Here is a 12,636-nt window from a genome sequence, read left to right as displayed (position 1 = left end):
GAAGCTTGCTCACAAGCTTAACATTTATTTTTTAACGAGCATGAACTTCCGCATTAAAACTGCTCGGTTTTTGCGTTTATTTTTTAACGAGCATGAACTTTGCCAAAACTGCTCGTATCTTGTGTTTATTTTTTAACGAGCCTGAACCTTGCCAAAAACTGCTCGTTTGATAAGATCAAATTCATATTTTACCATGACTAGCTTTTTCTTTTTCATAGATAGTACTGTATCATCAATTGCTGCAACAAACTTTGTTAGAAACGGATAATATGAAGTAAAAATACTAATATTTCACTTTGAACTACGTAAAAAGCAATTAAAAGATGTTTTTACCTCTCATTTTACCATTTCATGTGCATTTGGTTTGTTGGAGCTTTGGAGGTGCCTCTTCCTCTTGATTTTTCACCAGCTGATTTCGGGAGATTCTGTGGACGATTTTCAGCGCTGTTTCCACCAGGTAGGAGCTAAACCCTAGCTCTATCTTTTCATGGTTTAATTTCTCAGTTTCATGCTTGTTTTCCTGCCCCCATGAGCCCCTGGGGTTTCTCTAGGGCGCTCTGCCATCAGCGCAGGTACCCTATATCGAAACCTGCATTGGGGCCTTCATTTCCAAAGGCAGTTTGCCTCCCAACGCAGGTGAGGCCCTTCCCTACCTGCGTTGGGCGCAGAAAACATCTTAGTTGCATATTTTTTCATGAGAATTTTGCCATTTTCTTCATTGAGTCAGGGATCTTACTCCTCCTCTTGTTTGTTTTGCAGAGTTTATTGGAGCAGAATGACTCTTACGTGGCGAGAACGAGAGCATGAAGAGGAGGACATGATTGCCCTCCATGATCCTGTTACTGTGAGCGCGTTGCGGAACTGTGGCTTGCTAAAATTCTTTCACATATCTAGCATGAGGGCACAGATACGTTTACTGCAGTACCTGCTTGATGCTTGGGATCCTGTTAACCAAGTGTTCCAGATTAGGGGCAAGTCCATCCCCTTGACCATAGTGGACATTTACTTCTTGGCCGGGTTGTCAAGGCGGGGTGCCCCCGTTTCCTTGTCTGGTTCGGCCCGAGGGAGCGATTCTGTGAAAGATTATATCCGTCAGTATTGCAGAGAGGGATCCCAGCCGAGAAGAGACGGCAAGATCTCTATCTGTGATATTACTGACAGGTCTCTCAGGTCTATTCTGTACACGATTTGTAGGATGGCCGGTAGTGCATCCCCTCATGTTGCCAACAGGTCATATGTGCAGCATGCCCTGGAGTGTCTTCAGCCGAAAGTTTTTAACTGGTGTGATGCAGTACTGGTTCAGATGAAAAACCAGTTGACCAAAGTAAAGGACAGGAGACTGAAGAATTTTGGCTTTGGTTCAGTTTTGACTGCCTTCGCTTTGGAGAAGATACCCCTGACGCAACCTCAGTACATTATCCTCGACTTGCCATCTCCTACTGAGCCGCGGTGGTGGGTTGACCACATGGCTAGACATGCAAGTCAATCTAAGATTACTTTCACCGATGCTTTCTTTAGGTGGTTCGAGCGGCAGGATATGGCCTTTTCCGAGTATCCATATGTTGGCATGGATTTCCGAGGTGATCCGGATTTGATACTACCGGATGGCGAGCAGTGGGGTGATCTTGGTAAAATCTTGACCTTATCACTGTTTACCGTTTTTATTTGTAATGTCCTTGTGCTTTATTCTATCAAGACTCTAATCAAACTCATGTGTGCATGCAGATGTGGGCCCTGTCCGTCCAGCAGTTCGTCCGAGAGCTCCGGCCGCTGCCCCCGCAGGGGAGGCTCCTGGGAGAGCTATTCTCCGTGACCTTGACTTGGCCGAGACTCTTACAGCTGTGGAGGAACATGTCGAGGGTCTTACCCTTGGGATTCCGGATGTACGGGTCGACGAGTTGCCTCTACGATTGCAGCGACATACTGTTGGTGTCCCCAGACGATGGCCTCGTCTTCTGCGCATGATTGCACAGGCCGCGGCATGTTATCATGACCATCACTAGGCTAGGGTGCCCCCCAGCCATTTTTGAGTTTTGGGGTCATATGACCGATTTTGTCTTGGTTACAGAACATTATATGTAAACCGTAAACAGTTATATATATTTTTGATTTTCGGGGTTTATTCCAGTTTTTATGTGATCCATGTATGAAACATCGATGATGCCTCTCTTTTTTATCAATTTTGCAAATGTCTATCTAACACATAGTTTGCTAATGAGTCGGTTAATGTGTTTAAGTTTCTGGAAATGTGTTGATATTGGATAAAATCAAACTGTCTTTCCAAGATTTTAACTCTTAGGAACTTGCGATAAATAGCTGGATTTCGGACAGAGTAGGTATCATAGAGCTATAGTACCACGAGCTGTGAGTCTAGCCTAACGACTAGCCAGCGTATGCCATGGGTGATGGCATCAGAGAGGAGCTCTATCAACGCGCTATACTCAGCGATATTATTTGTTGATTGACCAATACATACCCCCCTGAAACTCACTAGCTCGCCGCTTGGGTTAAAAATGGCCCATGCTGCAGAGGATAGGTTCCTTGAACTACGACTCGCTCCGTCAGCATATCCAACCCACGGTTCCAATGGATTTGACATCTGCAATAAGTGTAAAAAGCGGATTACTTAAACCGGAACAAACGCTTTAGCGAAAACAAAAATGTAACAAAAGCACACAGGTTACTATTAGGCATAGTAACGCTTAAGGTACAACCCGTTACGGGGTTGCGCCAGTGGAATTCCGTCATAATCCACCAACTCGTAGGCTCCTTTTGCTAATACACTTTTAACAATATAAGGGCCCATCCATAAGGACTTGAATTTCCCAGCTCCCAATTTATCGGATTCTTGGTCATAAAGCAAGACCAAATCACCTTCTGAGAAGACACGCGGTTTGACATTTTTGTCGAACTGCGCCTTGACTTGTTTCTTATGGGCTTCGTTAGCCAAAGCGGCATCACGACGGGTTTCATCCAACTGGATTAACTCCAAGAAACGAGCCTCTTCTTCCGAAGTTCCGGGGAGGAGATCAATTGCGAGTTTAAGGGACGAAATTTCACACTGGATCGGTAGGATCGCTTCCAGGCCATACACCAGTTGAAACGGTGTGAACCCAGTGGCATTCCTTACCGATGTTCGGTAGGCCCACAAAGCCGAGTATAGGATCAAATGCCATCTTCTTTTGTGAACCCCCACCATCCTTTGCAGCATGCGCTTCAGGACTTTGTTGATCGCTTCAACTTGTCCATTAGCTTGCGGATAGTACGGAGTAGAGCTGTCGTGAGACAATCCTAGTTTGGCAGTTAATTCAACCATCATGTGATTGCGAAAATTCGATCCATGATCTGTTACTATGGCTTGTGGCACGCCGAATCTGGCGACTACATGATTAAAAAAGAATAGGGCTGTTGTTTCACCAGTGTTATCCAATGTAGGCATCGCCTCGGCCCATTTGGTAAAATAGTCAACTGCGACTATAATATACCCATGCCCCCCGGTCGAGGTGGGGTTACATTGCATGAAATCGATGCCCCACTTGGCGAAAGGCCCCACAGCTATTGTTAGCTGTAAAGGAGCGGGGGGTCTTCTGGTTTTGCTATCAAAAATATGACATGCATGGCAACTTCTAACCGCAGTTATGCAATCTTTGAACATGGTTGGCCAGAAGTATCCTGCTCGTAAGATTCTTTGTGCTGTAGCATATCCAGATTGATGCCCCCCACAGGTGCCTGAATGACATTCATTCAGGGCTTTTTCGGCTTCCTCATGGGTTAGACACCTTCTCAGGACCGTATCGACACCACGACGGTAAAGTGTATTACCGACGATCATGTAGTCTTTTGCTTGGTATCGAATGCGTTTTTGTTCTGAGTGAGAGGTGTCTGGATGAAATTTTTGGGTTTGGAGATAAACTATTATATCCCCATACCACTCATCACTTGCTGATATCAGAAACAAACTTTTGTCCACGATCGATTCTTTGGACGTTTCATCGTTTGACGATGATGGGAAATCGCATAATAATTCTGCGAACACTAAAGCTTTCTTTGATTTGGATTTCACAAATTCCAGATCAAACTCTTGAAGGATAGCTATCCACTTTGAATATTTTCCCCCAAGCAACTGTCGCGACAGTATATAAGTCATGGGGTTGCAATCTGACAATACAGTGGTCTTCCTAAAGAGGACATAATGCCAAAATCTTTGTATCGCTTGAACAGCCGCTAATGCTAGCTTTTCAACATGAGAATATTTACTTTCTGTATCATTTAAGTTTTTACTTAAATAATATATAGGGTGTTCAATTCCATCGACTTCTTGAACTAAAACCATTGCTATGGTCGTATCTGCTGCAGCCAGATACAGGTTAAAATCCCTTAGATAGTCTGGGGCGTACATTAATGATGCTTTGACTAGCGCTTCTTTCAAATCATCAAAGGAAGCTTGTGCAACCTGGTCCCAGACGAAAGGTACATCCTTTTTCAGGAGACGGGTATAACCTTTAGCAAGTTCTGCGTAATTTGGAATGAACCTCCTCAGAAAGTTTGCTTTCCCTTAGAGTTTCTGAATCTGAAGCAAGTTCGAAGGTGGAGGCAAATTAATGATTGCCTGCACCTTGCAAGGGTCGAGACGAATCCCATCCTTGGAGACTATAAAGCCAAGTAAACGACCAGAACCGACGCAAAACACACATTTGTGTGGATTGAGTCTTAAATATTGCTCTTAAATGATGCGGATGATCAGTCCGCTTTTGCGAATGAGCCGGAAGATCGTCGAGATAAGGTTGAACGATGTTCTTGATGTCATGGAAAGCATAATTCATTGCTCTCTGAAATGTCGCCCCTGCGTTCTTTAAACCAAAGGGTAATTTTCGATAAGCGAATGTGCCCCACGGACAAATAAATGCAGTCTTTGACTGGTCCTGTGGGCGGATATTAATTTGATTATACCCGGAAAATCCGTCCATAAATGAAAAGATTTCACATCCGGCGCATTCATCAATTATCTGGTCGATGAAGGGTGTAGGGTAGTTGTCCTTTGGACAAGCTTGATTTACATCCCTATAATCGACGCACACTCGTATTGTTCCTTGTTTCTTCATAACAGGGACAATATTCGATACCCAATCGGTTAGAGGAACCGGGTAGATGAAACCAGCATGGAGGAGCTTTTCAACTTCCGCCTTGATGGCAGCGGCTTTCTTGGGGTGCACCTGCCGAAGCCGTTGTCTTACTGGTTTGACATCAGGATACATCTTAATTTCATGTTCAACTATACTCGAGTCGATGCCTGGCATTTCATCATATGACCAAGCAAAGACATCTCTAAATTCGCGGAAAAGAGCTTTATATATTTCTTGTTCTGAAGGGGAACAACCTTTGCCGACATAAATATTCTCTACAATGTCTGTTTTGGTCGAGATATTTATGGCTATAGTCTCTTCTATATTGGATAGGTTTCTCTCGGAATCCACCGTATTTACAGTATTTGTTAGGAATTCAAATACTGAAGGGTGATATAGGTCGCCTTGAGTATCTTCCTGAGGAAGGGAACGATGGTGGTTATCCTCCCATGGCGCCCCCTCAATCCACATTGATTGCAGGATTCCTTCGTCACTTGCATGCACTCGTGACCAAGGATCCAAGGGGGTTCCACATTCTCCTGACCTATCTACCCAAACGCTTGACGAGCATTGATTTGGGCTCGCCTCCCATGCCTGAAACATTGATTGCTACAATATTTCGATTGGGCTCGGGTGTAACACCATTGCCCGATCCATGATGACTTTGTCTTTTGCGACCTTCGTGGAAGATATCATGTTGCAGGTGGCCACCAATGGTACATTTCCTATGTACATATGATTTGGTAGCGAGAAAGTCCCCATCATCGTGGGGTCTTTCAACAGTCCTACTCCTATATATTGAATTGAATGGTCGCTTTCATGGATCATGGGAATGCTTCCCGTAACTTGTGAACCATTAAGGAGGAAGTTCTGTTGGTCGACGACCGTAATCCCTCCTTCAAACGGGAAAGTGATCTTCCTAAAATAAGTCGACACGACAGCTGCCATGGCATAAATCCATGGTCTTCCCAGTAGGATGTTGTAATCTAGATTTCCATCTATGACTTCAACATCAATCTCTACCGTTTTTCCACCTAGTTCAACTTTCAAGTTACTTAGGATACCGTAAGGGGTATATGTCCTACCGTCGAAAGCCTTTAGTGTTGTCGAAGATCTCGACAAGGTTGGTGACCCTAGCGTTTTCCAGCAGCTCATCGACATAATACATGTCGATGCTCCCTCGTCAATAATTGTTCTGTGAACAGTTTTGTTGAGGGCCTTCACTTGAATCAGGAAAGCTAGCTGAGCTGGTAAGTGAGGGTCATACCCTTTGTGATCAAAGGACACAAGATTGGAATCCTTAGGATCAACCCCCCCTATTGCCGATAACAATGCCTGCCTTTGGGATGGACAATTTTGTAGTACTTCTAGAGTCGACATAGCGGATGGTGATTGAGCCAAATCTTCCATTATGTTATAATGCTGCGCCGCTCTGGCACGAGGATTAAAATTCGACTTGTGTACCACACCCTTAGGTGGTTTTATTGTTAATTCCGGCATTATGGGAGGGACAACTTCTGACGAAGTTGTTGTCGAACTACTAGGTTGATCGTTACCTTTTTCATTTGACAGTTGCGGATTCCTGTAATCTTTGTTCCTTGTCGAAATCAAAGCATCATTTTGGTGCTTAGAGATCGACAACATCAGTACTTGCAACGGGGAAGCTTTTCCACTATCAACCATATTTTGACCTGGGTTGGGAAACGGGTCAGTCAACACAGCTGGGTTCTTTGGACTTTTAAAGAATCTCTTGAGCTCAGCCTTGTACGGACAATCTCGTGTCCAATGGTCCTCATCACATATAGAACATGGACCAGGTGACTTCTCTTTCTGTTTCCCTTTCCTAGGAGAGCTTGAAGAAGCCTTCTCAGGTGACGGATCATCCTGTTGCTTCTTCTTCCCTTTGTTTTGCTTCTTCTTGCTTCCTGGTTGATTGGTTTCTTTGCCTTTATCTACTGATATGGCATTTACTTCCAAAGCAAGAATCTCTTCATGGGCATTTCGATCTGAAGTCTTACGGGCTTTCTGAGGTGAAGCCTTTCTCGACTTCGCGCTTGCAGTGCCAATCACGCCATCTCCGGCATGAGAGTCAATATTCGATTTAGGAGGGGGAGGAATTGAAAATTCAGGTCTGGGGGCATCAGGTATTTTGTCATAGAGCGTGCCCGACTGAGTATATACCAAGTCTAAATACTGAGCACGAGCAATGACTTGCTCCTCCGTTACGACCCCCCCCTTGGCCACATCTTCCGTTATAGCCGGAAGTAATGACTTTATAAACCATTCAGCTAGTAGCTGATCAGGAACGTATGTTTTGACCATCCTACGTCGACGACGCCACTCATGTATATGGTCAGATATGTGAGTAGCTGTCGTCTGTTTGAAGTTGGTCAGTATCTCGGTTCCTGTTTCATACCTTATAGGTAATTGAAAGTGGGTTAAGAAAGTCATGGCTAAGGAGCTGAAATTGTCGAAAGAGGCTCTTGGAAATTCTATATACCATTTGGCCGCCGGACCTGTCAATGTCCTCTGGAAGAGGCGAAGTCTTATCGAATCATCGTTCAGGGTGTTCGATGAACACCACAGATGAAAGGTCATGACGTGATTCGACGGGTCTTCACCTGGATTTCCATTGAATTTAGGAATGTCCGATGGAAGTTTGTGAGGAATCATGGGCCACCAAGGGGCGTAGGCGATAGGATCGTTTGTCAACCGATGTAGATCGGGTAACTCCAGAGTTGCCACGAATGGCAGCTGTTGACTCAAGTTAGGTGAAGCGTACCCAGGATACGACGGAATCGCCTGAGCAGTTGGTCTTTGCATACCAGCATAATGTAATTGATGCTGATATGATTGATACGGTTGATGGACTGCTCCACCATAGAGTGGTTGGTTTTGACCGTATTGTAGGTACGGTTGTCCATTATTCGCAAAAATTTGCTGCTCGGTACCTTGGTACACTTGCTGGAACTGCGGTTGTTGATACTGCACCAACCATGGTTGTGATACCATTGGTTGTTGTGCGATGCTTACCACTGGGCCAAGATGAGGGGTAAGGGTACCCGTTTGTGTTTGTGACGCCTCGCTAGCCGGCGATTGTGGTTGGGTTGCAGGGTCAACGGGTTGTTGCATTACAACCTGAGAAAACTGAGGTTGACATGTAACAGGTATCGTTTGAACTTGCGACACAGTCACAATTGCTGGTGTCGTCGGGATGTTCGTCACAGGCATCTGTTGTTGCATAGAATACACAACTCTTGGTTGCTGGGGTAGCATAGGTATCCAACCACTTGCAGTTATTCCAGTATAACTTGGGTATGGTTGTGAACTCCCGTATGGGTACCCTCCAGGAGGGGGTAATGAAAAAGCATATTGCCCCCCATACGGTGGTGGTCCGGCACTGAAAGGATTTAATACACCTCGAGGACCGGATTGCCCCAACGGATTTCCAAAAGGATCAATCTGTTGAGTTCCAACATAGGAGTTACCGGGTATTATCCCGGGAGAACAAAAAAGAACAGACCACACTGTCGTCATGGCCCCCGAAGGGACCCCTCCCAGCTATTGAGAGTTTGGGACAGATGGTATGCCGACGAACATTGTCGGAGTGACTGCAGGGAGTTCTGCTGTCGCTGTGTCATATGGCACAGTCCTAGATGTCGACGGTTGTTCAGACATTTTTAGTCTATCCAGTAGATTGCCTAGTGATTCTTCAGGAACTTCTCTGGATGGTAGGCTAGCTTCTGATGCAGTAGGAAGTAGAGCGATCCCTGCTCCAAAATGTGTTGGAGTAGTTGCTTGCGGATCTTCTACAATCTCTTCTATTGCGATCAGACCGGGTGGAAGAGGAAGACCGTCAGGTCCGTAGAATATTTCTGGTGCCGAAGAAGGGGTTGTTTCGACAGCGATAGTTGTCTGAGGAGCAAGACTCTCTGAACCGATCACTGATGGACCTGATTCAGTAACACAAGTATTTGTTCTCAGACTAGGATCAGTGTTACTGTCCTTCTGGGGCTGTTGAACTTCTTCAATAGGGGCAGGGTTTCCAGAAAAGTTTGGAGTAACCGGAACCTCAGATGTCGTTGGAACACTTGTTCTAACTTTGACAGGTGATTTGGAACCAGTATAACGAGGTCGCTTTGCCCGGGTTGTTTTCGATTCTGGGGACAAAGACGTTTGTCTCGTATTCCTCCGCGAACGACGGTTCATCGATTGACTTTCTTCCACGATTGCGGATTACTTGATCAACCAACAATGCACAGGGTAAAATGTGTTTTCGAATTGAATTAATTTTAGACGCTTTTAAGACACAACTTGCTTTTTCATGTTTTAAGAGTCGAGAAAAAGCTAAAGATGACTCTAGTCCCCTTCGATGTATTAACGAGCTCGAAGTGACAAATGCTCGGATGGACTTTTTCAGTTATAGAGTTTGAAAAAGGCCAAAAGAAACTACTCTGGAGTTCTAGGCAAGGGTGTGCCAAACCTTTCGCGAAACCACAGAATACGTTTTACGGTACGAGTGGTCGGTCTTCGTGAATGCTGTGTTCACTGCATCGCGATCAGTAGGGCGGCCGACATGGCTTCCTATGGATAAAGGCTTTGTTCCTATAGGGGTCCCCCAATATACGCGACGGTACGCGGGGGCACAAGTCCATATTAGTGCTATCGTCCCTCAGGAGAAATCACCCACCTTCGTAGAGATCGACAGTCACTATGTTTAACGACGCCGGTTCACGTCTCTACCTAGACCTCTACTATGTTTCGTTATGTTTCAAAGCGTTGTTAGATAAATTTAGTTCTTTTTAGGTTGATCTTGCTTAGCAGTTTGCCTTTATGGATCACCACGTGATGTATGAGACAACTCCTAAATGCAGTCTAAGAATGATAAGCAAGCTTTTTCAATTCTTTCAACTTATGAAAACCTTAACTACTGAAGGAAAAGAAAGACATCATCTTTTCAAACAGATCATAGAGCACACACTGATGCACTTTTCCTAAATCGACATGCAAGCTGTCAAAATGCACATGCACAATGCAAGTATTTCTTTTCTTCTTTCTTAATGTTTGGTGTATGACAAAAAGAAAGCTGTTGTACGATTTCGAATTCAATTTCAAGCGAAAACAAACAAGTATTGTCCAATAATCAAAAGAACACCTTAAGATTCACTCGTTTCAAACACAAGAAATACTGAAATTCGAACCATATAACGAAAGCAAATGCTCAAGCAGCTATGAACAGCAATAAACTAACTCTTAGAATCACAACGACACTTTCTCACAGGTCTAGATCCAAGAGGTCACAGCAAGACTAGTTCGCTTTCGCTATGGGAAACAGTGAATGACAGCAAGAAATACAATAAGAACAATCACGGTTTCTTCATACAACTGAGGGGGAATGAAGGCAAAGAGAAGTGGTTTCAGCTGGGTATACAGGTTGACAACAGGCTGCAAAAACAGTACTGAAAACTGGGCAACAGACAGTGGAGAATCCCAGCTGCACAAGGCAAGACTGGATCAGCGCAGGTGCTGCACTGTCAATCTTAGATGCAGCGCAGGTAGCCCCTTCGGGACCTGCGTTGCAGTGCAGGTAGCCTTTGTTGCAGCTGCACTGAACGAGACAACTCTCGTCTCTCTCAGATTCCGGCTCACAGTTTGCTCAAAAATGAGCGGTTTTTGGCCAAATCAGTTGCTATCAGTCGAGTATACTCTAGAGGATGATTAAAGGAAGATGAACACTGTCACAAAGAGCTAAAAAGAGTCCTTGTGGATCAGCTCTTCAAATCATAAACATGCCCAGCACTGGGCTAGAGTAGCTGCCCTCTACTTTGCATTCGAAGAACTCGAATGCAGTTTTCGATTCGGTACTCTTTTGTTTAAGAAAAGAATAGCAAGAAACACAAGCTACCAACAAGACACGATCCCCAGCGGAGTCGCCAGTCTGTTGTAGGGGAAAGTATCCAACTCGGAATGACCCTAACCCACTCTAAGGGTGACAGTTCCTTAGCAACAGCTGAAAGCAAAGCTATCTGAAGTTTCTTCTTTATGACGTGCAAGAGATAAAAGGGAGGGATCCACTTACCGATGTCTTGCGCAAATGGTCGATCCAACCTCCTTTGTTTTCCGCTTGCTCCCAGCTCCAAGTCTTTTCACGGGCCCAACTACACGAGATCCTGCAAATAAGACAAGAAGAGAAAACTACAAGAAGCATGCATTCATAATCGATTCAAGGATTAGCATAAATCAAAGACGCAAGTAAGACAATTCACCATTGAAACACATGCGAATAGAAGAACCTCAAATGCTTTATTAATATATGGAAGTAAGGTTCAGGCGGTGATACAACCATGAGAGGTCCAATCCAGCATCACCTTCCCGACGGAGAGAAATCTCTTCTTCACCTCCCTCAAGCAATCACCCAATACTCTCAACTGCAAACCAACAGCAATTCTTTGCACTAAATTCCGGCCTCCAGATCCCATGGGATGAGATCCTTATATAGAGTTTTGGAGTGAAGATAAGTCAGCTTGATGTGTGACTTGTTGTCCTCTTCAACTCCAGTTGTTCTTCAGTCCTTCACTCAGAGTTTTTGCCTTCCACTTGGAGTTTTAGAACCTCTTAACTCATCATTAGGCGAATCTTCTGATCCAAGTGTCAATTTAGAAGCTTCCTGGGCACTGGCACATTGAGAAAAGATTCCTCCACATGTCCAAGTACGCTCAGCGCAGGTAGCTTTGTCCTACTTGCTCTGCAACGCAAGTAGCCTTTGTTGTACCTGCTATGCAACGCAGATGCCTAGTGGAGCAGCTGTAATGATCCAAAACTGACCTGTTTTTGAGTGTTTTTAGTGGAGAACTGAACTGTAGTGTTGTGGTTTGCTGACCTTGTTCCTCTAGGGGTAGGAACAACATGTTTGGGGACTTTGGATCCCTCAGATTATTGACATTTCATGCTCTATGCTGTAAGGCACAAAAATGTCTATAACAGGGAGAATGTGAGGATGATGATCAGATGATTGTTTCAATTGGGGGTTTGACATCAATACTAAAGGGGGAGATTGTTGCCATTGATGTGTGTTGCAGTGTTGCATATGTGGGGTTGATTTCCATTGATGTCAACTTGGTTGGTTGGGTTGCAGGTGCGTTGGCTATGCATATGTATGTGTGGTTGCAGATGGTTGAGGTGTTGGATGATTGAGGTGGTGATAGAGATATGGTAGATGGACCTTGTTTTCTTGATGGTGTGTTTCACTAAACTTGGAGACCTTCCGATGATGATGGTATTCATGATCATGTTGTTGCATACAAGTATTGTTTGCTGCTTCAAGAGTTGTAGTTGAGGAGCCTTGTTGTTTGGTCTCCATGTCCTGGATTAGGTCTACATGATGATGATGTTATACTTTGGGCTTGGAGAGGATCTACATGAATTTGTGGATGCTTGAGATGGTTGTGCAGGTGTTGGAGGATGTGTGACAGGTTCAGGCACTGCATACTGATGGCAGAGATGTTGAGGAATA

This window comes from Pinus tabuliformis, chromosome 6 (assembly GCF_031772625.1).
Source record: "Pinus tabuliformis cultivar Carrire ecotype Pingquan chromosome 6, CPIR1, whole genome shotgun sequence".
Lineage (NCBI taxonomy): Eukaryota > Viridiplantae > Streptophyta > Pinopsida > Pinales > Pinaceae > Pinus > Pinus tabuliformis.
This window is presented reverse-complemented; position numbering follows the sequence as displayed.